The sequence below is a fragment of the Hyperolius riggenbachi genome, chromosome 2, assembly GCF_040937935.1.
Source record: "Hyperolius riggenbachi isolate aHypRig1 chromosome 2, aHypRig1.pri, whole genome shotgun sequence".
NCBI classification, from domain to species: Eukaryota; Metazoa; Chordata; class Amphibia; order Anura; family Hyperoliidae; genus Hyperolius; species Hyperolius riggenbachi.
In genome coordinates, this window is record NC_090647.1 from 229,589,829 (window position 1) to 229,616,105 (window position 26,277).

The 26,277-nt window shown below is 46.9% G+C and overlaps 1 long non-coding RNA gene across 1 annotated transcript in view; it reads left to right on the forward strand.

Moving 5' to 3' along the window:
• LOC137546181 (uncharacterized) overlaps positions 1-15,938 on the forward strand; it is a 98,437-nt gene extending 82,499 nt beyond the window's left edge. Inside the window, exon 4 of the long non-coding RNA XR_011026192.1 lies at positions 15,646-15,938. This is a non-coding gene — a long non-coding RNA (uncharacterized lncRNA). The remainder of the gene's footprint in view (positions 1-15,645) is intronic.
• The last annotated feature ends 10,339 nt before the right edge of the window (positions 15,939-26,277 follow it).

Sequence of the window (26,277 nt, forward strand, 5' to 3'; positions counted from 1 at the left end):
AATGATGACATGAAAGCTCACTGTGGATCAAACAACATGAACAAATTATGTGGTGATTGACGAATATCAATCATTTCTTGTTCTCTCTATTTTATAATTTCTCTCCTTGCAGTGTATTGATTTCTTTTTTTCCCCTTTTCACTAAATTTACTTTTTAAGTTTCACATGTCGAAGTACAATATGAATGAACATTTCTCTGAGTATTTGTACTAGTGATGAACTCGAATTTTACACAGCAGTAATTTTGCAGCAAAAAATTGCAATTATTATACAAAGTTGTAATGCAAAATTTCAAACGATTGTGAAATTAATATCACACACAATCATAATTATGATGTGTAATTTCGCAATGACTTGTTATTTTGCAGAAGCATAGGCTTCTTAAAAGAAAAGTTTATTTCTTGTGCTAATAAACTTTAATGCATTTGGAGAAAATGTGATTTTTCATTCCCAATGACAGATTCCTTCATTTGTTCATATGTTTATCAATCAAAAAGGAGAAACGATACATTCTATTATAACAGTAAAGCCCTCACTATTCAGCATGGGTGGGGATTGCCTGATGTCGGATATGTGTGCTTGTCAGTTGCTTGAGACTAGGAGCACACAAGGCAGCGCAGAAAGCCACATTTTCTGCACTGTACATTTTTAATTTTTTGCTGCATTTTTGGTGTGTTTTTGTGTGCATTTATGCTTCACGTTTGCATTATTCATGTGTCTTTTGTGGGTTTTTAATAATTTCACTAACGGTAACATATTAAAAAAAAACACACCAAAACGCATGTAAATACACATTCCTCTGCGTCTCTATTGAGATATATTATGCGCATTTTAAATGCATTTTTAAAAATTATGCACAAAAACGCACAATGTAAAATGCACATGTATGCATTTTTTACATGCGATCCATAAACTTTCATTAGCGGCAAAACCACTAGCGTGTTTTTTCTGTGATGCTAGAATTTGTAAGGTAGACCAGAAAGATTGCTGTAGATTGGCACTACAGCGTAGATACAAGCGTATAGTGAACATGCACTAGTGTTGGGCGAACACCTAGATGTTCGGGTTCGCGAACGTTCGCCGAACATCGCCGCGATGTTCGGGTGATCGCGCCGAACTCCGAACATAATGGAAGTCAATGGGGACCCGAACTTTCGTGCTTTGTAAAGCTTCCTTACATGCTACATACCCCAAATTAGCAGGGTATGTGCACCTTGGGAGTGGGTACAAGAGGAAAAAAAATATTTGAAAAAGAGCTTATAGTTTTTGAGAAAATTGATTGTAAAGTTTCAAAGGAAAAACTGTCTTTTAAATGTGGAAAATGTCATGTTTCTTTGCACAGTGTGGGGTGCTACCCACACTCAGGGGGTCTTGAGTGCAGAAATAGGAATACTTCCAGCAGGTTCAAGTGCAAGCAGGCCAATGCCTGTGCTTTATTAGCTAGTTGCTCAGCAAAAAAATAAACAAACCCAAAATAAATCCTAGCCGTCTGGCTCCTAAACACCTCACTAGGTAATGCTAACTAGTCTAAACAAAAACAGTCTCTTTTTAGCAACAGGAAACAAATGCAGAGCAACTTACATTAGCTGTAATTTCTCATCAGCACACAGCAGGCCAAGGGCTCCTTTCCTCTCAGTCTTCAGTGTCAGACTGAATCCAGAGCCCCACCCAATCTCAGACCTGCTAAACTAAATAACTCACCTGTGTAACAACACAGGCTGAACACATCCCGGAATGGACCGGATGGCCAGGGAACCCACCCTGCTCTTCCCTGGCCAACTCCAGGACCCTAACTGGATTTCCTTTTTCCACATAACTTGCAGATAAAAGAAAATCTACACTTTCCTGGAGTTTTTTTAGAAAATACAGCGCTGGAGTCTGGGTGAAATATAAACCCCCTCCCAGACCCTTTCTGTAAAGCACTGTGACACCTTGTCACATATCCCCCCCCTCTGTTCGAGCCTGTGGGGTCGGACACTGTTCCCAACCATACAATATGTTCGAGACAAAGCGTCAGCATTGGCTTGTAGTTTTCCTGCTCTGTGTTCAACTGAAAAACTAAAGTCTTGTAGGGACAAAAACCAGCGAGTTACCCGTGCATTATTGTTCTTGGCTTGAGACATCCAAGTTAGGGGGGAATGATCTGTCACCAACCGAAACTGTCGGCCAAGCAAATAATACCGCAAAGCCTCCAGTGCCCACTTAATGGCAAGGCACTCTCGTTCCACGATACTATAGTTACGCTCAGCTGGGGACAGTTTCCTACTCAGATATATAACGGGGTGCTCTTCCCCATGCACTGCTTGTGACAGAACAGCCCCTAAACCCACATCAGAGGCATCCGTCTGAACCACAAATTCTTTTTTAAAATCGGGTGCAATCAAAACTGGCTCACTGCATAGGATCAACTTAAGTTTGCTGAACGCGAGGTCTGCACCCTTATTCCAGGCGATTCCCCCTGAGCTTTTCCCCTTAGTTAGATCTGTAAGTGGAGCAGCCACAGTGGCAAAATCTGGGATAAACCTTTGGTAGTACCCAACCATACCCAAGAACGTTCTGACCTGTTTCTTGGTGTGAGGTTGGGGCCATTCTTTAATCGCTTGCACCTTCTGGGCTTGTGGTTTAATGAGACCTTTCCCAATAATGTAGCCCAAATACCGGGCTTCCTCAAGGCCTATGGCACATTTCTTTGGGTTAGCTGTTAACCCAGCTTGTCGGATTGAATTTACCACTGCTTGAACCTTGGGTAAGTGACTCTCCCAGTCCTGGCTAAATATAACCACATCATCTAAGTAAGCTGATGCAAATTGTTGGTGTGGTCTGAGGACTTCATCCATTAACCTTTGGAATGTGGCTGGGGCCCCATGCAACCCAAACGGCATTCTAACATATTGAAACAGGCCCTGTGGGGTGACAAATGCCGTCTTTTCTCTAGCTGCTGGTGTAAGCGGAATCTGCCAGTAACCCCTGGTTAAATCTAGAGTAGTAATGTATCTTGCCGGGCCCAACCTCTCAATTAGTTCATCCACCCGTGGCATGGGGTACGCATCGAACTTCGAGACGTCATTTAGTTTCCGAAAATCGTTGCAAAACCGTAACGATCCATCAGGTTTCGGCACTAACACGATGGGGCTGCTCCACTCACTATGGGACCTTTCAACGACACCTAAGTCCGACATTCGTTGCACCTCCTCAGCCACTGCCTGTCTGCGGGCCTCCGGTATCCTATATGGTTTCAACCGGATGCACTTTTGAGGGTCCGTGACAATGTCATGTTCAATGACATGGGTACAACCAGGTTTATCCGAGAACACATCAGAATTCCTAAGGAGGAACTCCCTTACTTCCTGAGCTTGGGGACCCGTCAAAGCTTCAGATACTTTTACATCAGGGATTCCTCCCTGCTGTGGGATGCTGAGCAACTCAGCCGCCATAGCAACTGGTGGCTCCTTCCAGGCTTTTAACAGATTTACATGATAAATCTGTTCCTTTTTTCGCTTATTGGGCTGGTAGACCTTGTAATTTACATCATTAACTCTTTCTACAATTTCATAGGGCCCCTGCCATTTTGCTAGAAACTTACTTTCTGCGGTGGGCACAAGAACCAATACCCGATCCCCTGGGTGAAAAACCCGAAGTCGGGCATCCTGATTATAAACGCGGCTTTGAGCCTCCTGAGCCTGTCTCATATGTTCTCTCACGATTGGCATCACTGCTGAAATGCGGTCCTGCATCTGTAGGACATGCTCCACCACAGACCGATGAGGAGAGGGCTCTTCCTCCCAGGACTCTTTAGCTATATCCAAGAGTCCCCGAGGATGTCGCCCATACAAGAGCTCGAATGGGGAAAAACCAGTGGAAGACTGGGGTACCTCGCGCACAGCAAACAACAAGTAAGGTAACAGACAGTCCCAATCCTTCCCATCTGCTTCGACCACCCTTTTCAGCATCCCTTTGAGAGTTTTGTTAAAGCGTTCAACCAAACCATCAGTCTGAGGGTGGTAGACTGATGTCCTTAGTTGCTTTATCCCAAGTAGCTTGCACAAATCTCTCATTACTTTCGACATGAAAGGTGTCCCCTGATCTGTTAAGATCTCCTTGGGGATACCAGTTCTGGCGAACATATGAACTAGTTCCCTAGCAATTAGCTTCGCTGAGGTGTTTCGCAGAGGTACAGCTTCAGGATATCTGGTGGCATAGTCTAAAACCACTAGGATGTATTGATGTCCCCGTGCCGATCTTACCAGGGGTCCTACCAAATCCATGGCAATTCTTTCAAAGGGTACCTCTATAATGGGCAGAGGCACCAAAGGACCCCGGTAATGAGGGGCAGGGGACGTCAATTGACATTCTGGGCAAGACTCACAATAGCGCCTAACCTCTGCAAACACCCCAGGCCAATAAAACCTCCTCAGAATTCTTTGTTGAGTTTTTTCTGTAGCAAGGTGACCCCCTAGTGGATTCTTATGGGCCAGATCCAGTACCACCCTGCGGTGTGACTGAGGTACGACCAGTTGCTCAACAACCTCCCCATTTAAATTATCTACCCGGTACAGAAGGTCATGGTTAACTGCAAAGTGGGGAAAAACTCTCTCAAGATGCCCAGACTGTGTTTTCTCATCAATCACAGTCACATTCTCCCAGGCTCTAGCTAAGGTAGGGTCCTGTAACTGGGCAGTGCCAAACTGGTCTCGGGAGCATTCCAAATCTGGCAGGTTAACGTCTTCCTGTGTCACCAGAGTCTCCCCTGATGTTTCTGCAAACACCTCTAAAGGGAAATCATCAGGCTCCGGGGGAGCTACTTTTGGAGTTGGGACTTCATCCCTCACATAGTCAAACTCTGCTTTTGAGTCTCCTTCTAGGAAAACACCTGTGCTGGCAGAGTCCAGAGACTTAGCTTCCCACAACTTCCAGAACAGTGGGAAATCACGTCCCAGGATAACACTGTAAGCTAGAGCCTCAGACACAGCCACAATATGAAAGGCAGACCCGACATGGGTCTCAAATTCCACTATGGCTGTTGGGTAGGTCTTCACATCCCCATGGATGCATTGAACTGTAACCTGCTGTCCCAGGATCTGGTTTGTGTCCATCAATTTGGCATCTATCAGCGTGACCAGACTCCCAGAATCCAGCAGCGCCTGTACTGCCTTGCCTCCAACTTTAACAGCAGCCATATGTGTGCCTGTGGTAGAGAGAAATGCTGGGCGAGCAAAGAATGACACCCGCCGAGCTGTGTCACATTCCATGGGCTCAGCAGTGGAAGGGCAGTTGGCGGCTATATGCCCAGGCTGTCGGCAGCGCCAGCAGGTAGGTAGTCCGGACGAGCTTGGGGCTGTAGCAGCTGCGGAACCCCCTCTTTCAGGCTGCAGTCGACCACTCCGGAACCCCCGAGCTCCAGCATACCTGTCTGTTGCCCCGGGCAGCCTCTTCTTTGGCCCTTGACTTTCTGACTGTCTGTCTCCTGCAAGATACCCTTCTGCAGCTAGATATCGTTCGATCATCTCAACCATTTGATCTGCAGTCTGTGGATCTGCGTGGCTGACCCATTTTCTCAAGGTGTGTGGTAGTGCTGTGAGAAAACGATCCATGGTCACACGCTCGACAATCTGTGGTGCTGTCAGGGTTTCTGGTTGTAGCCATTTTCGTACCAGGTGGCAGAGGTCATGCATTTGAGACCTGGGAGACGTGTCAGTTTGATACGACCACCGATGAACTCGCTGAGCCCTTACTGCTACAGTAACGCCCAGTCGGCAAAGAATCTCCTTCTTTAATTTATCGTAATCATGTGCACTTTCAGGAGTCAAGTCAAAATACGCCTTCTGTGACTCTCCAGTTAGAAATGGAGCAACCAGGCCTGCCCACTGAGTTTTGGGCCAATCCTCCCGCAAAGCTGTGCGTTCAAACGTATGGAGAAAGGCCTCTACATCGTCATGAGGGGTCATTTTCTGCAGGAAATGGCTTGCTCGTACAATCCCTGGGGTAACACCTCCGGATAGATTTTCCTGACTTCTTTGAGACAACTGCTGCAGAACTTCTTTCAACGTTTTTCGGTCCTGCTCCGCTGCCTCAGCTAGTGCGGCTGTTGCTTCAGCATATACTTGTCTGTCCCTTTCAGCCGCTTGTGACTGGGCTAGCCTGTCCCTCTCGGCTGCATCCGACAGAGCTGAAATCTGTGCACTGAGAAGGCGGACTGTCTCCAGATGAGCTTCCTGGTGCCTGACATTCGCATCTTGGAGTGCCTGCTGCTGTCTGTCACTGGCTTCTTGAAGCCGAGAATTTGTCTCTCGCTGCACATTGTTGGCTTCCTGCTGTGCTGCACTCAGTTGTGCTAAACGCAACACAAGATCCTCCATTTCAGGTGCATATAATTTGCATGCAAAAAAAAAAATTTTTTTTTTTTTTTTTTTTTTTTTTTTTTTTTACTGTCTTTACACCACGCTTCTGCAGTGATATTCGTTGCACACTGTAGCGGATCCTAGTGCCCGCATCCTCCACCAATTGTGGGGTGCTACCCACACTCAGGGGGTCTTGAGTGCAGAAATAGGAATACTTCCAGCAGGTTCAAGTGCAAGCAGGCCAATGCCTGTGCTTTATTAGCTAGTTGCTCAGCAAAAAAATAAACAAACCCAAAATAAATCCTAGCCGTCTGGCTCCTAAACACCTCACTAGGTAATGCTAACTAGTCTAAACAAAAACAGTCTCTTTTTAGCAACAGGAAACAAATGCAGAGCAACTTACATTAGCTGTAATTTCTCATCAGCACACAGCAGGCCAAGGGCTCCTTTCCTCTCAGTCTTCAGTGTCAGACTGAATCCAGAGCCCCACCCAATCTCAGACCTGCTAAACTAAATAACTCACCTGTGTAACAACACAGGCTGAACACATCCCGGAATGGACCGGATGGCCAGGGAACCCACCCTGCTCTTCCCTGGCCAACTCCAGGACCCTAACTGGATTTCCTTTTTCCACATAACTTGCAGATAAAAGAAAATCTACACTTTCCTGGAGTTTTTTTAGAAAATACAGCGCTGGAGTCTGGGTGAAATATAAACCCCCTCCCAGACCCTTTCTGTAAAGCACTGTGACACCTTGTCACAACAGGTAACATGCTTTTTGTCGCCATGCAGTCATAAATGTAATACAGAGAAGAGGTTCCAGGAAAAGGTACCGGTAACACTAACCCAGCAGCAGCTGGAACAGGAGCAGGCGCAGGAGGAGAAGGCCATGCTTTTTGAGACACAACAACCCAGGCCTTGCATGAGGACAAGAAGCGTGCGGATAGCATGCTTTTTACCGCCATGCAGTCATAAATGTAATAAAGATAAGAGGTTCAATAAACAGGGACCGGGCGTCAACGCTAACCCAGCAGCAGCAGACGTGATGGAACAGGAGGAGGCGCAGGAGGAGAAGGCCACGCTTTCAGGTGCAACTCAGGCCTTGCATGAGGACAAAAAAATGTGTGCGCAAAGCAATGCAATGAGTAGTTTTCAGGACACAATGGGCTATTCGGAGGAGCTATTCCCACCCCCACAATCTTCTACCTGTGAAAGGTCAATGGAACAGCCACAAATGTTGTGCCCGGATTCACAACCTTTTTCTGTGGAAAATGCACCTCGCACTGAAATGCAAGGCGAGGCCGAGGATGAACATGACGTCAACAACTCAACATGACGCAAAATGGGGGCGGAACAGAAAGCTGCTTTCAATGTTTTGAAGGCCTTAATTGCCTCCGGTGGCCAGTTAGATGCATCATTCATCACACCCAAATCCCAGAGCAATGTGTGCAGGAATTTGAATCGCAGGAGGTGTACCGAGATCATCTGGACAAGTGACCAAGTGACCAAGTGACAAGTGACCAAGTGACAAGTGACAAAGTGAAAAGTGACAAAGTGACCAGTTACAAAGTGACAAAGTGACAAAATGACAAAGTGACAAAATGACAAAGTGACAAGTGACAAAGTGACAAGTGACAAGTGACAAAGTGACAAAATGACAAAGTGACAAGTGACAAAGTGACAAGTGACAAAGTGACAAGTGACAAAGTGACAAAATGACAAAGTGACAAAGTGACCAGTGACAAAGTGACAACTGAGAGGTTGTTCTGGGGAGCTCCACTGCACTCAGTCGCATATGAGGAGAGGTCTCGCCGGGACTGCTGATCCTCCTCAGCTTGCTCAAAGCCTTGAGGGTTCCTGAAGATCCTCTGCTTGGAGTTCGCCGGGGTTCAGCTTGGTGTCGGGGTCGGCGGCGTCCTCCTCACTCCAACGTGGCAGATCTTCTGTTGAAGGAAAAAAAAACAAACATTGTTTAAAGTCCAGTACCGCTTCTGAAGGACTCACCAAGAGATGCAGGAGCGCTTCAATCTAGCGCACCATCGCTCGCTGGGTGATGTCCCTCCCTACGCGCTGGAATTCTACGCTGCACATGCTAGCACGCTTTTGCGCAGTGCCAAGGCGCATTCCAGCAGCTAGCTACCAAGCTTCTGTGGATCTGATTGGGCCACCATGTTGGATCTCTGCCAAGTCCTCCAAAATTTTGAGCAAGCCACGTTGCGTGACTGAGCAGTGACAACTCTACAGTCAGCATTACAATACCACTGCTGTGTTTACTGATGAAATCAATGTTGAAGATGGAAAACCGCTGGCATGATGCAAGTGGGGGATTCTGAAGATGAAAACGATCAGCGTGATGATACCAACATCAGGCAACCTGCCTCAGGAAACGCTGGTCCCAGCTATGACAAAGAACAGGACGAGGAACAGCTGGAGTTGGAGCAGGAATTGGATGCCCCCACTGCCGAGGGACAGAGCGGTGCACGTTGGACTTCCACAATTTAGCGGGAATGGACAGCAGAAGAGGAAGAAAGTGATGCTGGTGACAAATATGGTGCATCACAACAATCACAATGCTCACAAGAACATGAAGACAGAGGAGTCTGGCAGGACTCTCTGGCACACATGGCTCAATTCATGCTAGACTGCATTGAACGCGGCCCGCGCATTATTCACTATTCATTATTATTCATTATTCTGGAATCTGGACAACACCAATTACTGGGTTTATACCCAGTTTATACAAACACAATGTTAAAAAACTGATTGAAGAAAGTGTCAGACAGGTCAAAAATGGAACAATTCCAGCAGGCCCTTGAGGATGGAGACTTTAGAGAGGAGATTGACATCCTCCTCCTTCTCTAGCCAGTTGTACGCCGACAGACTGACTTCAGCAAACCCAGGAGGACCAGGAGGGCAGCAAAGAACACAAGCTGCTGCTAGTGCCGAAAAGGGAATGGTATTGGCAGTGTCCTTGGAGTGGGAACATTTTCTGACACCCATGCAGCAGCCCACAGAACAGCAATCGGGCAGTTCCACGTCCTTCAACACCAATCGCCTGGAGAAGATGGTCAAGGTCCAGGACTACATGTCAGATGGCGTAGCTGTGTTGAACAATCCATCTGCAGACAGACGGTGAGTGTGACAGGCAGCACAGAAGGACCATGGCAACTCACTCATAGTACCACAGTTTGATAGTGCTGCCCAAAAAATTATATGGATCCGTGGACCTGGGCACTGCGGGCAGTACTGGGAAGTGGGAACGCAGATTTTAGTACCTAAACACACGATACAACATGTTTTCCGGGGTCGGACTCTGAGGCACATACAGATGGTCCCGATCATCATCCTCATCATACAACTCTTCTCCTGAGTCTGATCCACCCACCACCTCTGCCACCCCAACATCCCCAGACACAGACCCCTCATCGTCCTCAACATTAACTTGGGATGCTGGCCTGAGCCAGACCTCCTCCTCCACATCAGGCCCCATCATCTCCTCAATGGCAGCCCTCATTAATCGCTCTGGCGACGGACCGATGGACACAACGTTCTCCTCCGGGGAGGGCTGCTGCTGACCACTGGCTGCTGGGGTGGATGTCATAGCTTGCGTGGGGCGTTGGCTGTTGCTGTTGTTGGGAGTGCTGCTCACAGCGGAGGTCTCTGAGGAACTCATGGTGAGCTCATATAGTGGTTGGCGGTGAGTGGAGTATTACTGATCCCAGCAATATACACACTGACTGGCAGAGTACGCAATGCTGTATAGTCTGGCTGAGCGGTGTACACAGAGTGGCAATACACACAATGCTATATAGTCTGGCTGAGCGGTGTACACAGAGTGGCAGTAAACAATGCTATATAGTCTGGCTGAGCCGTGTACACAGAGTGGCAGTAAACAATGCTATATAGTGTGGCTGAGCGTTGTACACAGAGTGGCAGTAAACAATGCTATATAGTCTGGCTGAGCGGTGTACACAGAGTGGCAGTAGACACAATGCTATATAGTCTGGCTGAGCGGTGTACACAGAGTGGCAGTAAACAATGCTATATAGTGTGGCTGAGCGTTGTACACAGAGTGGCAGTAAACAATGCTATATAGTCTGGCTGAGCGGTGTACACAGAGTGGCAGTACACACAATGCTATATAGTCTGGCTGAGCGGTGTACACAGAGTGGCAGTAAACAATGCTATATAGTCTGGCTGAGCGGTGTACACAGAGTGGCAGTACACACAATGCTATATAGTCTGGCTGAGCGGTGTACACAGAGTGGCAGTAAACACAATGCTATATATAGCGTGGCTAAGCGAGGTACACAGTGGCAGTACACACAATGCTATATAGTCTGGCTGAGCGGTGTACACAGAGTGGCAGTAAACACAATGCTATATATAGCGTGGCTGAGCGAGGTACACAGTGGCAGTACACACAATGCTATATAGTCTGGCTGAGCCGTGTACACAGAGTGGCAGTAAACACAATGCTATATATAGTGTGGCTGAGCGAGGTACACAGTGGCAGTAACCAATGCTATATATAGTGTAGCTGAGCGAGCGGTGTACTACTGTTCCCAGCAGCGACACACAATGACTGGGGGGGACCCTGGCTAGCGTGGCTGGAGAGCGAACTACCCTGCCTGCCTACCCAAAGCTAAACCCACAGACAAATGGCGGAGATATGACGTGGTTCGGGTATTTATTTACCCGAACCACGTGACCGTTCGGCCAATCAGAGCGCGTTCGGGTCCGAACCACGTGACCCGTTCGGCCAATCACAGCGCTAGCCGAATGTTCGTGGAACGTTCGGCCATGCGCTCTTAGTTCGGCCATGTGGCCGAACGGTTTGGCCGAACACCTGATGGTGTTCGGCCGAACTCGAACATCACCCGAACAGGGTGATGTTCTGCAGAACCCGAACAGTGGCGAACACTGTTCGCCCAACACTAACATGCACTAGTGGATCTAAGCGTGCCTCTTCCTAGGCATACTCCATCAGCATGCTCTAGCCAACAGGTTTCAGATGTAGGCAGGTAGAGAAAGGAAAGGCTGGCACTGCTGTAGTTGCTTTAATTTATTGTTGCAAAAATATTAATAAGTGCAAGCTTCAAAAGGTATATAAAAAAGTGGTACACATACCAAGAGTGAGAAGAGGCATGGTGGTGGTGGGTGGTTAGGCATCCTGGGGAGTGCTGGGTACAGAATGCCTAACCACCCACCCACCACCATGCCTCTTCTCACTCTTGGTATGTGTACCACTTTTTATATACCTTTTGAAGCTTGCACTTATGAATATTTTTGCAATAATAAATTAAGCAACTACAGCAGTGCCAGCCTTTCCTTTCTCTACCTGCCTACATGCTAGAATTTCTGCCTTGTGTGTTCCTAGCCTCAGACGTCAAGCAACCGGCCCTAAATAACACTAACCTCCCCTTCCCCCCATGCAGAGCTATGGGCAGCAAAAGCAACTTACCGAACCTCCGTCTTGTACACTTCCAGCAGCTTTTCTGTACAGCTCTCGGAGTGTGCATATGACCCGATAAAGGTCACATGACACAATGGGTGTTGTGCATGCACACAGGAAAGCCACTGGGAGCTACAGGAACTGTAGTAGACGACACCTGGAGGTTTGATGATAAGTTGCTTCTGCTGCCCACAGCTCTGCAAATAAGGAAAGTTCCACCCCGTTCTCCCCCTCAGGTATGGCAGTTAGTTGAAATGTCCAGTTGCCTGTGTTTTGGATAACAGAGGTTTTACTGTATTTAGATGTTTCACAAATCGTTATGGTCACAAAAAAGATCATTTATTAACCACCTGAGCGGTCTGGACGAGCTGAGCTCGTCCAACACCGCCGGAGGTCGCCGCTCAGGCCCTGCTGGGCCGATTTTAATCAAATAAAAAGCAGCACACGCAGCCGGCACTTTGCCAGCCGCGTGTGCTGCCTGATCGCCGCCGCTCTGCGGCGATTCGCCGCGAGCAGCAGCGAAAGAGGGCCCCCCTAGCCGCCTGAGCCCTGCGCAGCCGGAACAAAAAGTTCCGGCCAGCGCTAAGGGCTGGATCGGAGGCGGCTGACGTCAGGACGTCGGCTGACGTCGATGACGTCACTCCGCTCGTCGCTATGGCGACGATATAAGCAAAACAAGGAAGGCCGCTCATTGCGGCCTTCCTTGTTTATTCTGGGCGCCGGAGGCGATCGGAAGATCGCCTCCGGAGCGCCCTCTAGTGGGCTTTCATGCAGCCAACTTTCAGTTGGCTGCATGAAATAGTTTTTTTTTTATTTGAAAAAAACCCTCCCGCAGCCACCCTGGCGATTTAATCAGAACGCCAGGGTGGTTAAAGTAAATTTGACAGTATACTTTCCAAGTGCATTGCTTTAATCAGACAGACCCTTTTTCTAAGCAGAGATTCTAAGCAGAGATTCACATGCTAAATAACACAGAGATTTTCACAGATTCTGTTTGTGTTTCTATATCAGGCACCTTATTTTGTATGTACTTTGAACCTCTCACACATAAAACACGATCACAACGTAGCAGAGCAGACTGAGATTGTGGGTGTTTGTATGCCACAGAGACAATATGAAGCCATGCTTTCATCTTTGAATTCATCCTGCCTCTGCCAAGCATTTAGCAAAGGAAAAAGAATGATCCTGTTTAATACTCTAGTTCAGGCTCCCATTATTGAATACACATGAATATTTGCATTCATTAGCAATGCATACGGTTTTGGGCATTGCATATGTGTACCTTTTGCAGTAAATATATTGATAGTCTCTGCCTGGCACTGGTCAGGAGGGAGTTCAATTCTTGCACACAGATGAACACCTGACCTAGGCCAACTCTTCCCACTGCACCACTATAATGGTACAGTTCCTCTTTGCTCAGTGTGGTATGAAGCATTTTTCCATTCCTTCCTCTTACCAGTGTGTTTATAAAAGTATGTGTATCTCTCATGACCATGCCATGACTGCTCTTCTTTTAGCTTATTTTGGAAGCGTTAATGACAAAGTTAAATGCTTTGTTACACAGAGCAGGGAGGGACTTGCCAAAAGCTGATGATGACTCTGCAGAGCTTTAGCATCAGTGCTGGCCACAAATCATTTAGCAGCAGGAAGGAGGTGGGAGGGGTCAGCTGTTTGTTCACAGTGAGAGACTTCCTGTTCTCTCTCACTGGAGATTTAAAACATAAATTATGAAACATGCAGATTACAAAAAGAAAATAGCGATTAAATGACTCCTAATAAGTGTTGCTGGAAATAAGCAAAATCTGGTTTCAAACAATTTTTGGGCGAAATCCTTCTATTCAGACTTGTGTTTTTCGGTACAAATTTTCCAAGTTAACTACAAAAGGTGCTGTCATTTATTACCCAATTTGCATGTATACTAAGTCTATAGTAGGAAGATATAAATAATTTTCAGTAAGAGACAGTAATTTTTGAGAGTCTTCAAAAGTGCAGGCAGCAAACACATTATTAAACCACAAGCACAGTCAGACCACAAAAGTGTTTGTCTCACTGTAAAGTTCTCAAATATGCTATCATTGCCTAATTTGGAGAAGACTGGTCTGCAGAGTGAAGTTAGCTACACCTCCATAGCATTCACCCTAAGCTTATGGAACATTAAGGTCAATATTGCTTAGGGGGTCGAGCCCCATACTGGCAGAATCTCGTGGACTAAGTTGGTTAGATGGATTACAATTGGGACAATCATTTTGGTTTGTATTATTTCTGGTGATGAAAATACAGATTCTATTGTGTTTTGTGTCTTTTTCATTAAAGAGTTTTCAAATATGTATTTTTTTTTATTCTTTATTGGAATAGGTGAGTGGGGATAATAGGCCCCTTATTTTTCCCACTAAAATGAGGGAAATATTTGGTTGCCCCAATAAAAGTAATAAGAGTATAGGGGTAAATTATTAACCCATATCCATTTCCACAAAGGGATAAAAGTAAATAAGCATTCAGACGACATTTAAAAATATTTTATTAATCTCATTAGTGATAAATACTTATCTTGTATAAAGAATCCCACACCAATATCCTCTAGGTGTTGATTGAAAAGTCCCCCCTTCCCCTTGGAGTTTGCTATAGTAACTCCTTACTTTGTGGATTCCCTTGATCACAGCTAGTCCATGAGGGTTAGGGTTAGCTAAACCAACAGTTTTCAACACAAATGGAGGGTCACTGAGGCAAAGGATTGTGTGAAATGTCTACAATGCCCTGGCCACTGATGCACTTAGACGAATGATAAATGAGGTGGCCAATCAGATGCTTTGTTTTTCTCTAGAGCTCTAGAGGCCCAACTCAACATTGTAAACAGCCAAATAACACCAATACCGCTGCCTCCAAATTGGCAGTTTAATAAAGAACTGCTGCAATCTTCAGCAGCCCACCAAAATTACTTCATTATTGACGTTAATGATGTTTGGAATTAGAGCCTTTATTTTTAGGAGCACTCCTTGAACTGCCAGAATAGTGGCACCTGAGTAGAGAGATCAGGCAGTATCTTCGTATAGGTACTTTTCAAGAGGTTCTTTTGAAAAGAATAGGGTAAACTTTCAGAAACCCGAAATAAAAGATGAACTAGTCCAAAACCTGCCGATAAGAGGTTTAATAAGTGACAGCAACTTGGAAAAAAGTGTTTTATAGTACAGTTTACTATGGGACAAATGTGCAAATGTATGTGTACATTTGGTAATTTTCATTTTACAATTTTTCATGATAGCTGTCCTTTAAGAACCAGTGCAAACAGCTTTAACTGCAAATGTTCTAATGCTGCCTGCAACTCCTATATACAGAGGTGGCGTATGGCATGTCAGAAGTAGATGGTGTGCTCTTCCACGGCCTATCAGTGCCAGAGTAATAAAGACCAATTGGGCAATTTTGTCAAACAAGTCCTACAGAGGAGAGTATAACATTGAAGACTACACATTTGGTTTATATTACCTATTCCACTACGGTCTATGGTTTCATATATTCATAATTTATTTATTTATTTTTTTTAAGAATCCTCGCAAAACAAAAATAGCTTTAGAGATGTTATCTGCCAGTACTAGACACCTCAAATCCAGAACAATTTTGTAACAAGTATTTTCTCCATCTTCTGCTACTTTTCTCACAGTCACAGCTCAATAGCTTTTCTGCTCTCTTGGTATCAGTACATTACTGGAAAAAATAGCAAATGGGTTCTGACTAAATGTTTCAGTAGGTAAATAAGCTAATGATGGTTAACTTCAAAGTCTTTCTTACAAGATCGTACATAGACTGTTACCTGCATCCTATTTGTTAGCACTAATGTATCAATGCTGATCATTTCAGATGCATTTTGCCAAGACTAGGCACTTCAAACCGTACTATATCCATTTCTTTGAAGACCCCAATTGCTGCTTGGGAAAAGTGAAAAGTTGAACAGCAGAATAATTTATCCATGTGATGCAGGAAAAGTGCCAGGTGTAGATGTGAAGGTACTATAAATTACCATCCTGAAGTGAGCAAGCCTTTAAAAACAGTGGAGACGTTTCAAACTGCATCATATAAAGTACATCAAAGACTTTTATGGCATTTTGTATACATAGGAGCCAAATATATTTTTCTTGTTGTATTGTAACAGAAGTCCAGATTGTAAAGCATTGTTAACTAAAAGGAAATTGCATTTTTACAGATTTTTTTCCAGTGAATAGTGGTGAACTTTTAAATGCTAAAATCAACTATTAAAGAGACTCTGTAACAAAATTTTCAGCCTTAGTTATTCTATCCTATAAGTTCCTATACCTGTTCTAATGTGGTCTGGATTACTGCAGCCTTTCCTAGTTGAACAGTGGCTGTAGTATCTCTGTTATATGATCTAATCTTCTTTCCTCTGTTGGTTCTGTCTGGCTCAGGCACTCAGGCTGGAATGTGCTGGTCTGCTTTTGATTGGATAGAAACTATACACACCCTCTCCATGCCCCCTGTAGTCTCTGCATGACTCACACACTGAGCTACCCTCGGCCTATCACATGCTGTTAGCAGCTATGTCTTTTGTTTGTAAACACTGCCTAAAACTGGCAATTACAAGCCAGGATTGCAGCAGGGAGTGGCAGAAACAGCACAGAGGGGCCCAGGAGAACATAATGAATAGAATGGTATGCTTTTTATTGTAAGAATTTTAGAGTACAGATTCTCTTTAAAGTGTTACATCATACTTTTTGTAACTATACATATAGTTCTATCTTTTTTTCTGCAAAAATGTTGTAAAGGGATTCAACATTTTTATTACATATTAGTTTTATCAATGTGTTTATTATATATGTTACTAAATGTGCTTTTATTAGCAATATGGGAATAATGCTAAAAGGTTATTTTTATATTTGTTTTAGGCTCCACCAGTTTGTAAGAAGGAAAAACTTCTTGCCTTACTGCTGTAATTAGTGATGGTCATGTCTGGGAGAACTCATGGAGAAGCATGCGATCAGTTTGGTCAGGTGATATATATAAAAGTCTCTGATTAACTTTAGGATTGCCTGGGGTAAATTGTTTAGTGAATGCTACATGCCTTATCCCCATGGTGATAACACTAGAAACAGCTCAGAAACGTTATTAAAGACAGGAGATATCATCTCGAAGAAAGAAACAGTGGGGGTGCACATCCAGCTAAAATTTCACCTTTATTCCAGTCGTTTAAAAATCCATTGACAATACATAGTCCAGTAATATGGAGAGAGATAAAAGCAGTGTAAGAGGTCTACAGCCGTTTCGCGCTGTACAGAAAGTGGCACATCATCTGGTTCGATGATGAACCACTTTCTAAACAGTGCAAAATGGCTGTAGGCCTCTTACATTGCTTGTACCTCTCTCCATATTACTGGACTGTGTATTGCCAATATATTTTTAAATGACTGGAATAAAGGTGACATTTTAGCTGGATGTGCACCGCTGCTGTTTCTTTCTTCGACATTCTGGGTGATCTGCACTCTGACCTATAAGGTTGTATCCTGTGCATTGGTTCTCTTGCATGTGATTAAAGACAGGAGATGAGCTTAGTGAATTGAGGCCATTGTCAGATACCAAGAGGACAGTAGCAGTGTTAGTACAGAGGGCAGTAACTAAATCAGACAAGCGCTGGTTTGGCAACAAGAGTTCAAGCAGTAGCATACAGGGACAGTTCAAAGCTGCTGGGCAGTGTCTAAAAGTCATGTAAGCCATCTTCTGGTGCACAATGGAAACAATCAGAGTTTTAGCACAACATACCACTCACAGTTGAAGGCCCCGTTCACACCTGAGCGCTTTGCCAGCGATTTAGGCAAAACACTCAATCGCTAGCGCTTCTGAAAGCGCTAGTGCAATAGAAACCTATGGGCCCGTTCTCACTTGGGCGATTTGCGTTAATCGCCTGCGATTAACGCGAAACGCTCAAAAAACATTTGTATCCTATACCATTTTCAGGCAATTTTCCGGCGATCGCGTTTAGTGCTACAGAAACGCTAATCGCAATCGCGGAAAATCGCCCCAAGTGTGAATGGAGATTTTAGGCATTAATCGCCAAAGCAAAACGCTAGCAAAATCGTTAGCGTTTTGCGTTTTGCAAGTGTAAATGGGCCCGAAACGGGGATTTTCAGGTTTAAAAGTTATGTGAGAATCACCTGAAGGTTAATGAAAAACACCCAAAGTAAAAATATCACCGACAGGCAAAACAGGGAACAGCAGGATTCCCGATCTCTACTTGAGGTGCATAGATTTTGTGATCCACAAATTCTACATTAAGTGAAGAAAACACACAGGGAAAAAAAAGTCTTGGTTGAGCGTTTACTATAAAGAAAAAAGCCACAAGTGCACCTGCAACCTCAGATGTCATGTCAGAATTCACAAGTGATTTCACTATGACTAAGGGCCTGTATGTCTGAAATGTGTCAGTTGCCAACCTGTCTTTTGGATGTACCAATAAAGAATTCTGGGTGTTATCTCAACATGGTGTGGTGCAGGCTTTTCTGCCTATTCCTGATTTCCAGTCTTTGCTGTGCAGTGTTATGTTTCAGGCAACACCTACAGTGATTTTCAGCTGGTAGCTGAAACATTGAAACATTGATCTTGGCAAGGAAATATTTCTAAAGTATCAATGAAACATTAAAGAGAACCTGAACTGAAAATAAAAATTCTAAACGCATTGCACCCCTTCAATCAGTCATGAATGCAGCAGCTAGACTCATCTATCTTTCCCACCGCTCTGCCTCCACTTCTCCCCTATGCAAAGTCCTGCACTGGCTCCCTATCTGCTTCAGGATCAGTTTTAAGGTTCTGTGCCTTACCTACAAATCCGTGCACAAGACCTGCCCAACCCACATTTCTGAGCTCGTCAACAGATAAATACCTGCTCGCCCCCTCCGGTCCTCCAATGATCTCCACCTGAACTCCCCATGCATTTCTCAATCCCATACATGCCTACAAGACTTCTCAAGAGCTGCCCCCACCCTATGGAACTCCCTTCCACTCCCCTTCAGACTCGCTCCTTCCTTCAACACTAGAGTTGGGCCGAACGGTTCGCCGGCGAACGTGGTTCGCGCGAACGTAGGTGGTTCGCGTGCGGGTACCCGCACGCGAACCTTTTGCGGAAGAAGTTCGGTTCGCCCCATAATGCACTGAGGGTCAACTTTGACCCTCTACATCACAGTCAGCAGGCCCAGTGTAGCCAATTAGGCTACACTAGCCCCTGGAGCCCCACCCCCCCTTATATAAGGCAGGCAGCGGCGGCCATTACGGCCACTCGTGTGCCTGCATTAGTGAGAGTAGGGCGAGCTGCTGCAGTCTCTCATATAGGGAAAGATTAGTTAGGCTTAACTTCTTCCTGGCTGCATACCTGTTCTGTTCAGTGAGCCCTCAGCCCACTGCATACCTGTACTGTGATCCTGCCACTGCATACCTGTTCAGTGATCCTGCCACTGCATACCTGTTCAGTGATCCTGCCACTGCATACCTGTTCTGTTCAGTGAGCCCTCAGCCCACTGCATACCTGTACTGTGATCCTGCCACTCCATACCTGTTCAGTGATCCTGCCACTGCATACCTGTTCTGTTCAGTGAGCCCTCAGCCCACTGCATACCTGTACTGTGATCCTGCCACTCCATACCTGTTCAGTGATCCTGCCACTGCATACCTGTTCAGTGATCCTGCCACTGCATACCTGTTCTGTGAACCCGCCACTGTATACCTGTTCTGTTCAGTGGACCCGCCACTGTATACCTGTTCTGTGAACCCGCCACTGTATACCTGTTCTGTTCAGTGGACCCGCCACTGTATACCTGTTCTGTTCAGTGGACCCGCCACTGTATACCTGTTCTGTTCAGTGGACCCGCCACTGTATACCTGTTCAGTGAACCCGCCACTGCATACCTGTTGTGTTCAGTGAACCTGCCACTGCATACCTGTTCTGTGAACCCGCCACTGTATACCTGTTCTGTTCAGTGGACCCACCACTGTATACCTGTTCAGTGAACCCGCCACTGTATACCTGTTTAGTGAACACGCCACTGCATACCTATTGTGTTCAGTGATCCTGCCACTGCATACCTGTTCTGTGAACCCGCCACTGTATACCTGTTCTGTTCAGTGGACCCGCCACTGTATACCTGTTCTGTTCAGTGGACCCGCCACTGTATACCTGTTCTGTTCAGTGGACCCGCCACTGTATACCTGTTCTGTTCAGTGGACCCGCCACTGTATACCTGTTTAGTGAACACGCCACTGCATACCTATTGTGTTCAGTGATCCTGCCACTGCATACCTGTTCTGTGAACCCGCCACTGTATACCTGTTCTGTTCAGTGGACCCGCCACTGTATACCTGTTCAGTGAACCCGCCACTGCATACCTGTTGTGTTCAGTGAACCTGCCACTGTATACCTGTACTGTTCAGTGAACCCACCGCATCAGTGCGCATACCTGTGCAGTTAAGTGAACCCACCTACCTACGTGAGTGCACGCAGTGTGATATACCACTCCGTGCATACCCAATATGGACAAAACAGGTAGAGGAAGAGGAAGAGGTAGTGGCAGAGGCAGAGGAAGGCCACCCGGCAGGTCTGCGCGAGGTCGTGTAAATGTAATTTCGTGTGGACCTGGCCCACAGTACAGTGCTCGGAAGAAGGCACGTCCCATCACCTCCCAAGATTGTCAGGACGTGGTTGAGTATTTAGCGACACAGAACACCTCATCTTGCTCAGCCACCAGCGCTACTACTAGCACCACTTCCGCTGCATTTGACACTTCGCAAGAATTATTTAGTGTTGAAATCACTGATGCACAGCCATTGTTGTTACAGCCAGATGAATTTTCACCAGCTCATATGTCTGAGTTACGCGGCAACACTATGGATGTAACGTGTCAGGAGGATGAAGGACCTACTGATGGTGCAAGTTTGGATTTGTCTGAGGCAAGCGAAGCTGGGCAGGATGACTACGATGATGACGGTAATAGGGATCCTCTGTATGTTCCCAATAGAGGAGATGAAGAGGGGGACAGTTCAGAGGGGGAGTCAGAGAGTAGTAGGAGGAGAGAAGTTGCTGAAAGAAGCTGGGGCAGCTCTTCGTCAGAAACAGCTGGTGGCAGAGTCCGGCACCATGTATCGCCACCTATGTACAGCCAGCCAACTTGCCCTTCAGCATCAGCTGCTGAGGTCCCCATAGTGCCCACATCACAGGGTGGCTCAGCGGTGTGGAAATTTTTTAATGTGTGTGCCTCAGATCGGACCAAAGCCATCTGTTCGCTCTGCCAACAAAAATTGAGCCGTGGAAAGGCCAACACTCACGTAGGGACAAGTGCCTTACGAAGGCACCTGGAGAAAAGGCACAAACAGCAATGGGATGGCCACCTGAGCAAAAGCAGCAGCAGCACACAAAAGAAAAGTCACCCTCCTTCTCCTCTTCCTCCTTCAGGTGCATCATCTGCTTCTGCCGCTTTCTCCCTTGCACCTTCACAGGCACCCTCCTCCACTCCGCCTCTGCCCTTGAGCGGTTCCTGCTCCTCTGCCCACAGCAGCAGTCAGGTGTCCGTGAAGGAAATGTTTGAGCGGAAGAAGCCACTTTTGGCCAGTCACCCCCTTGCCCGGCGTCTGACAGCTGGCGTGGCGGAACTGTTAGCTCGCCAGCTGTTACCATACCGGCTGGTGGACTCTGAGGCCTTCCGTAAATTTGTGGCCATCGGAACACCGCAGTGGAAGATGCCAGGCCGCACTTATTTTTCGAGAAAGGCCATACCCCAACTGCACCGTGAAGTTGAGAGGCAAGTGGTGTCATCTCTTGCGAAGAGCGTTGGGTCAAGGGTACACCTGACCACGGATGGCTGGTCTGCCAAGCACGGGCAGGGCCGCTACATTACCTACACAGCCCATTGGGTGAACCTGGTGGTGAACGATGGCAAGCAGAAAGCGGCGGACCAAATTGTGACACCTCCACGGCTTGCAGGCAGGCCTCCTGCCACCTCCTCTCCTCCTGCTACATGCTCTTCGCTGTCCTCCTCCTCCTCCTTGGCTGAGTGGCAGTTCTCCTCTCCAGCTACACAGCCCCAGCTCCGCAGGGCCTATGCTGCATGCCAGGTACGACGGTGTCACGCCATCTTAGACATGGCTTGTCTCAAAGCGGAGAGTCACACTGGAGCAGCTCTCCTGGCTGCTCTTAAGAAACAGGTGGATGAGTGGCTGACCCCGCACCACCTGGAGATAGGCAACGTGGTGTGCGACAACGGCAGCAATCTGCTTGCCGCTTTGCATATGGGGAAGCTGACACACATACCCTGCATGGCACATGTCATGAATCTAGTGGTTCAAAGATTTGTGGCAAAGTACCCTGGCTTAGCGGATGTCCTGAAGCAGGCCAGGAAGTTCTGTGGGCATTTGAGGCGCTCTTACACAGCCATGGCACGATTTGCAGAAATTCAGTGTAAAAACAACATGCCGGTGAGACGCCTCATTTGCGATAGCCCCACTCGCTGGAACTCGACCCTGCTCATGTTCTCCCGCCTGCTAGAACAGAAGAAAGCCGTCACCCAGTACCTCTACAACTGGAGTAGAACGAAACAGTCTGGGAAGATGGGGATGTTCTGGCCCGACAACTGGACACTGATGAAAAATGCATGCAGGCTCATGCGGCCGTTTGAGGAGGTGACCAACCTGGTGAGCCGCAGTGAGGGCACCATCAGCGACTTAATTCCCTACGCGTACTTCTTGGAGCGTGCTGTGCGTAGAGTGGCGGATGAAGCTGCGAATGAGCGTGACCAGGAACCGTTACGGCAGGAACAGGCATGGGACCAATTTTCATCAGACCCAGCTGTTTCCTCAACACCTGCGGCAGCACAGAGGGGGGAGGAGGAGGAAGAAGAGAGGTCGTGTGCAGAAGACGAGTCAGACTCAGAGGATGATGAGCAAGGTGTTTCTTTGGGGGAGGAGGAGGAGGGGACAGCGGCAGGAGAACAACCGCAGCAGGCGTCGCAGGGGGCTTGTGCTGCTCAACCTTCCCGTGGTATTGTTCGCGGCTGGGGGGAGGAGGTTGACTTACCTGACGTCACTGAGGAAGAGCAAGAGGAGATGGAGGGTACTGGATCCGACTTTGTGCAGATGTCGTCTTTTATGCTGTCCTGCCTGTTGAGGGACCCCCGTATAAAAAACCTCAAGGGGAATGAGCTGTACTGGGTGGCCACACTACTAGACCCTCGGTACAGGCACAAAGTGGCGGACCTGTTACCAACTCACCGGAAGGTGGAAAGGATGCAGCACATGCAGAACCAGCTGTCAACTATGCTTTACAATGCCTTTAAGGGTGATGTGACAGCACAACGCCAGCAAGGTACCACTGCCACTAATCCTCCTCCCGTGTCCACGCAGTCAAAGACAGGACGCTCCAGCGATCTCATGGTGATGTCGGACATGCGGACGTTCTTTAGTCCAACGCCTCGCCGTAGCCCTTCCGGATCCACCCTCCACCAACGCCTCGACCGGCAGGTAGCCGACTACCTGGCCTTAAGTGTGGATGTAGACACTGCTGTGAACAGCGATGAGGAACCCTTGAACTACTGGGTGCGCAGGCTTGACCTGTGGCCAGAGCTGTCCCAATTTGCCATCCAACTTCTCTCCTGCCCTGCCGCAAGCGTCCTCTCAGAAAGGACCTTCAGCGCAGCTGGAGGCATTGTCACAGAGAAGAGAAGTCGCCTAAGTCACAAAAGTGTTAAGTACCTCACCTTTATCAAAATGAATGAGGCATGGATCCCGGAGGGCTGCTGCCCGCCCCAAGACTAAGTCAGTCCCCGCACACACAGCATCTCTGCCTGCACGCCGTGTGACTGGCTGCCTGGCCTGCCCCAAAAAGACTAAGTCGCTCCCAGTCCCTCCACACAGCATGTCTGCCTGCAGGCCGCTTCACTACCTTCTCCGCCACCACCAACAGGGTCTGGGACTCCAGGCGGATTGCTGAATTTTTTAGGCCGCTGCTAGCAGCGGCCGCTGTAATAATTTTTATGGTGCGTGTACATGACTGCCTAATTTTTCTGGCTGCACTGAGGGCAGCTGCAACAACAAAAGAAAAGGCATGTACATGCGCCCATTCCCCTTCGTGATCATTACCTTGCCGTGGTGAAGGGGCTTGCGTATCACAATGAAGCAATGACCGGCGCCTAGACGAGTGTCTCGGGGGGCACACAAAAGATAATAAGGTCGTTGCTTCATTGTGGTCAGACCAAATTTGATCAGCTGGACAGTCACTGTTCTGTCATTCAGCTACATCAGCCAGGCCGACCATATGGGCTGTAAAGCCACCAAAACCTGCACTCTCGCCATGGTGCGCACCAGTCCAGCACGGCCGTCACTAGTACAAACAGCTGTTTGTGGTGCGTTACACGGTGAGTTTGGTGTGTCAGTGTGAAGCAGTACCTTAATTACACTACCTGATTGATGTATACACATGCAAGATGTTTTAAAGCACTTTAGGCCTGTCATTTAGCATTCAATGTGATTTCTGCCCTTAAAACGCTGCTTTGCGTCAAATCCAGATTTTTCCCGGGGACTTTTGGCGTGTATCCCACTCCGCCATGCCCCCCTCCAGGTGTTAGACCCCTTGAAACATCTTTTCCATCACTTTTGTGGCCAGCATAATTATTTTTTTTTTTCAAAGTTCGCATCCCCATTGAAGTCTATTGCGGTTCGCGAACTTTAACGCGAACCGAACGTTCCGCGAACCTAAAATCGGAGGTTCGGCCCAACTCTATTCAACACCTTCAAGCAAGCCCTCAAAACACATTTCTTTAAAATGGCCTACCCCGCATCTGCCACACTCTAACTCTCTCAGTCAACCATCTTTTCCACATCCCTACCTTATGTGTCCCTCCCACCAGTGGCGTAGCAATTAGGGTTGCAGAGGTATCGACCGCATCGGTCCCTTGAGCTTGAGGGGCCCCGAGGAGCTCTCCCTCAAATGCATGCAGAATTAGCTCTTTATTGGTTCTGTGGTGTAATAATAACTTCTTATTGATGCTTTAAATCTTAGTAGTCATTAACAAACTGTTCCCCATCCCATTTCTGCAACTCTGACACTGTTGTTGTCTTTGGCATGTTTTGGTTCACCGTGTCAATTGTTATATATAGAGTACTTGGGGGGCCAATATATAATTTTCACCGGGGCCCATAGCTCCTTAGCTACGCCACTGCCTCCCACACACTTTAGATTGTAAGCCTTTGGCAGGGCCCCTCCTCCCTTAGTGTGTCCTTCTTAATTTTGCTACCCCAGCAATGACACCCATCCCATGGACTAACTCGGACTTGGTTTGCTGGCTCTCTGTAAAACACATTTTATACCCTGATTGCATGTATAACCTTGTGCTATGTTGTATAACCGTTTGCTACCGCTCTGTCTGTCACCCTTTGTTACAATGTATATATCCCTATTTATTGCCAAGCGCTGCGTAAGAAGTTGCCGCTTTATAAATAAAATAAATAATAATAAAATAATAATAAAAAATAACCATACACAGGTCATACTTACCTCCTGGGTCCCTTTTGTCCACTCTGATCAATGAAATTCTCCATACTCCATTTTGAAAATGGCCATTACCCCATAACAGCTTTCTGGTCAGCACACTGTTAAACTGTAATATCACCCACTTGAGCCATAGGGTAACATGGACATTACCTTGCACATTCAGTTGTAACTGACAGCTGCTGATATACAGTATAACTGACAGCAACTGGGATATTTCAGTTCTGACAAAATATTGTCAGAACTGGAGGGGATCTCTGTAAGAAGACATAACAGCTAAATATTTTCAGCACACAATAGGAACTAATAGCTTTAGCTGTATATTCTGCAGGTAAAGTGCATATTTTCATTTCCTGTTGAGGCATCCATTAGCCTAAATGTGAAATTCTGGCTGTTGCTCGTGTTAATTTTCCACTGTGGATTTATATTGGTCCCAGTGGCATAGCTGAGGAGCTAGGGGCTCCAGTGCAATTTTTACATGGGGCCCCAAGCACTCTGTTGATATGAAGCCCTCAAACCTACCAAGGACAGTTTCATTGTTAGAGAAAACCTGTTTCTAGGGGTGAGGTGGATGTCTGCCTGGGGTGCAGTGAGGGAAGGGGGGGCACAGTGATGGAGCAGGGAGCTGCGGGCACACTGGGACTCAGATGCAGGGAAGGGGGCCCGACTCCTCCCTCCCCCCCTTGTGCACCCCCTGCATGCTCCCCTTTTCACTGTAGAGTAAGCACAGCGGAAGCCTCATTGCAAACAAAACTCACCTTCTGGGCTCCAAGCGAAGTTTATTTGCCGCCGCGCTCGTCTGACTGAAACACCACTTACTCTCACTCCTTCTGGATTAACAGAAAGTAGTGAGAGTAAGCGGTGTTGCAATCAGACATTGGAGTCCGCTGGAAGTTAACTTTGCTTGGAGCCCGGAAGGTGAGTTTTTATGCAATGAGGCTTCCTGCTGCGCTTACTCT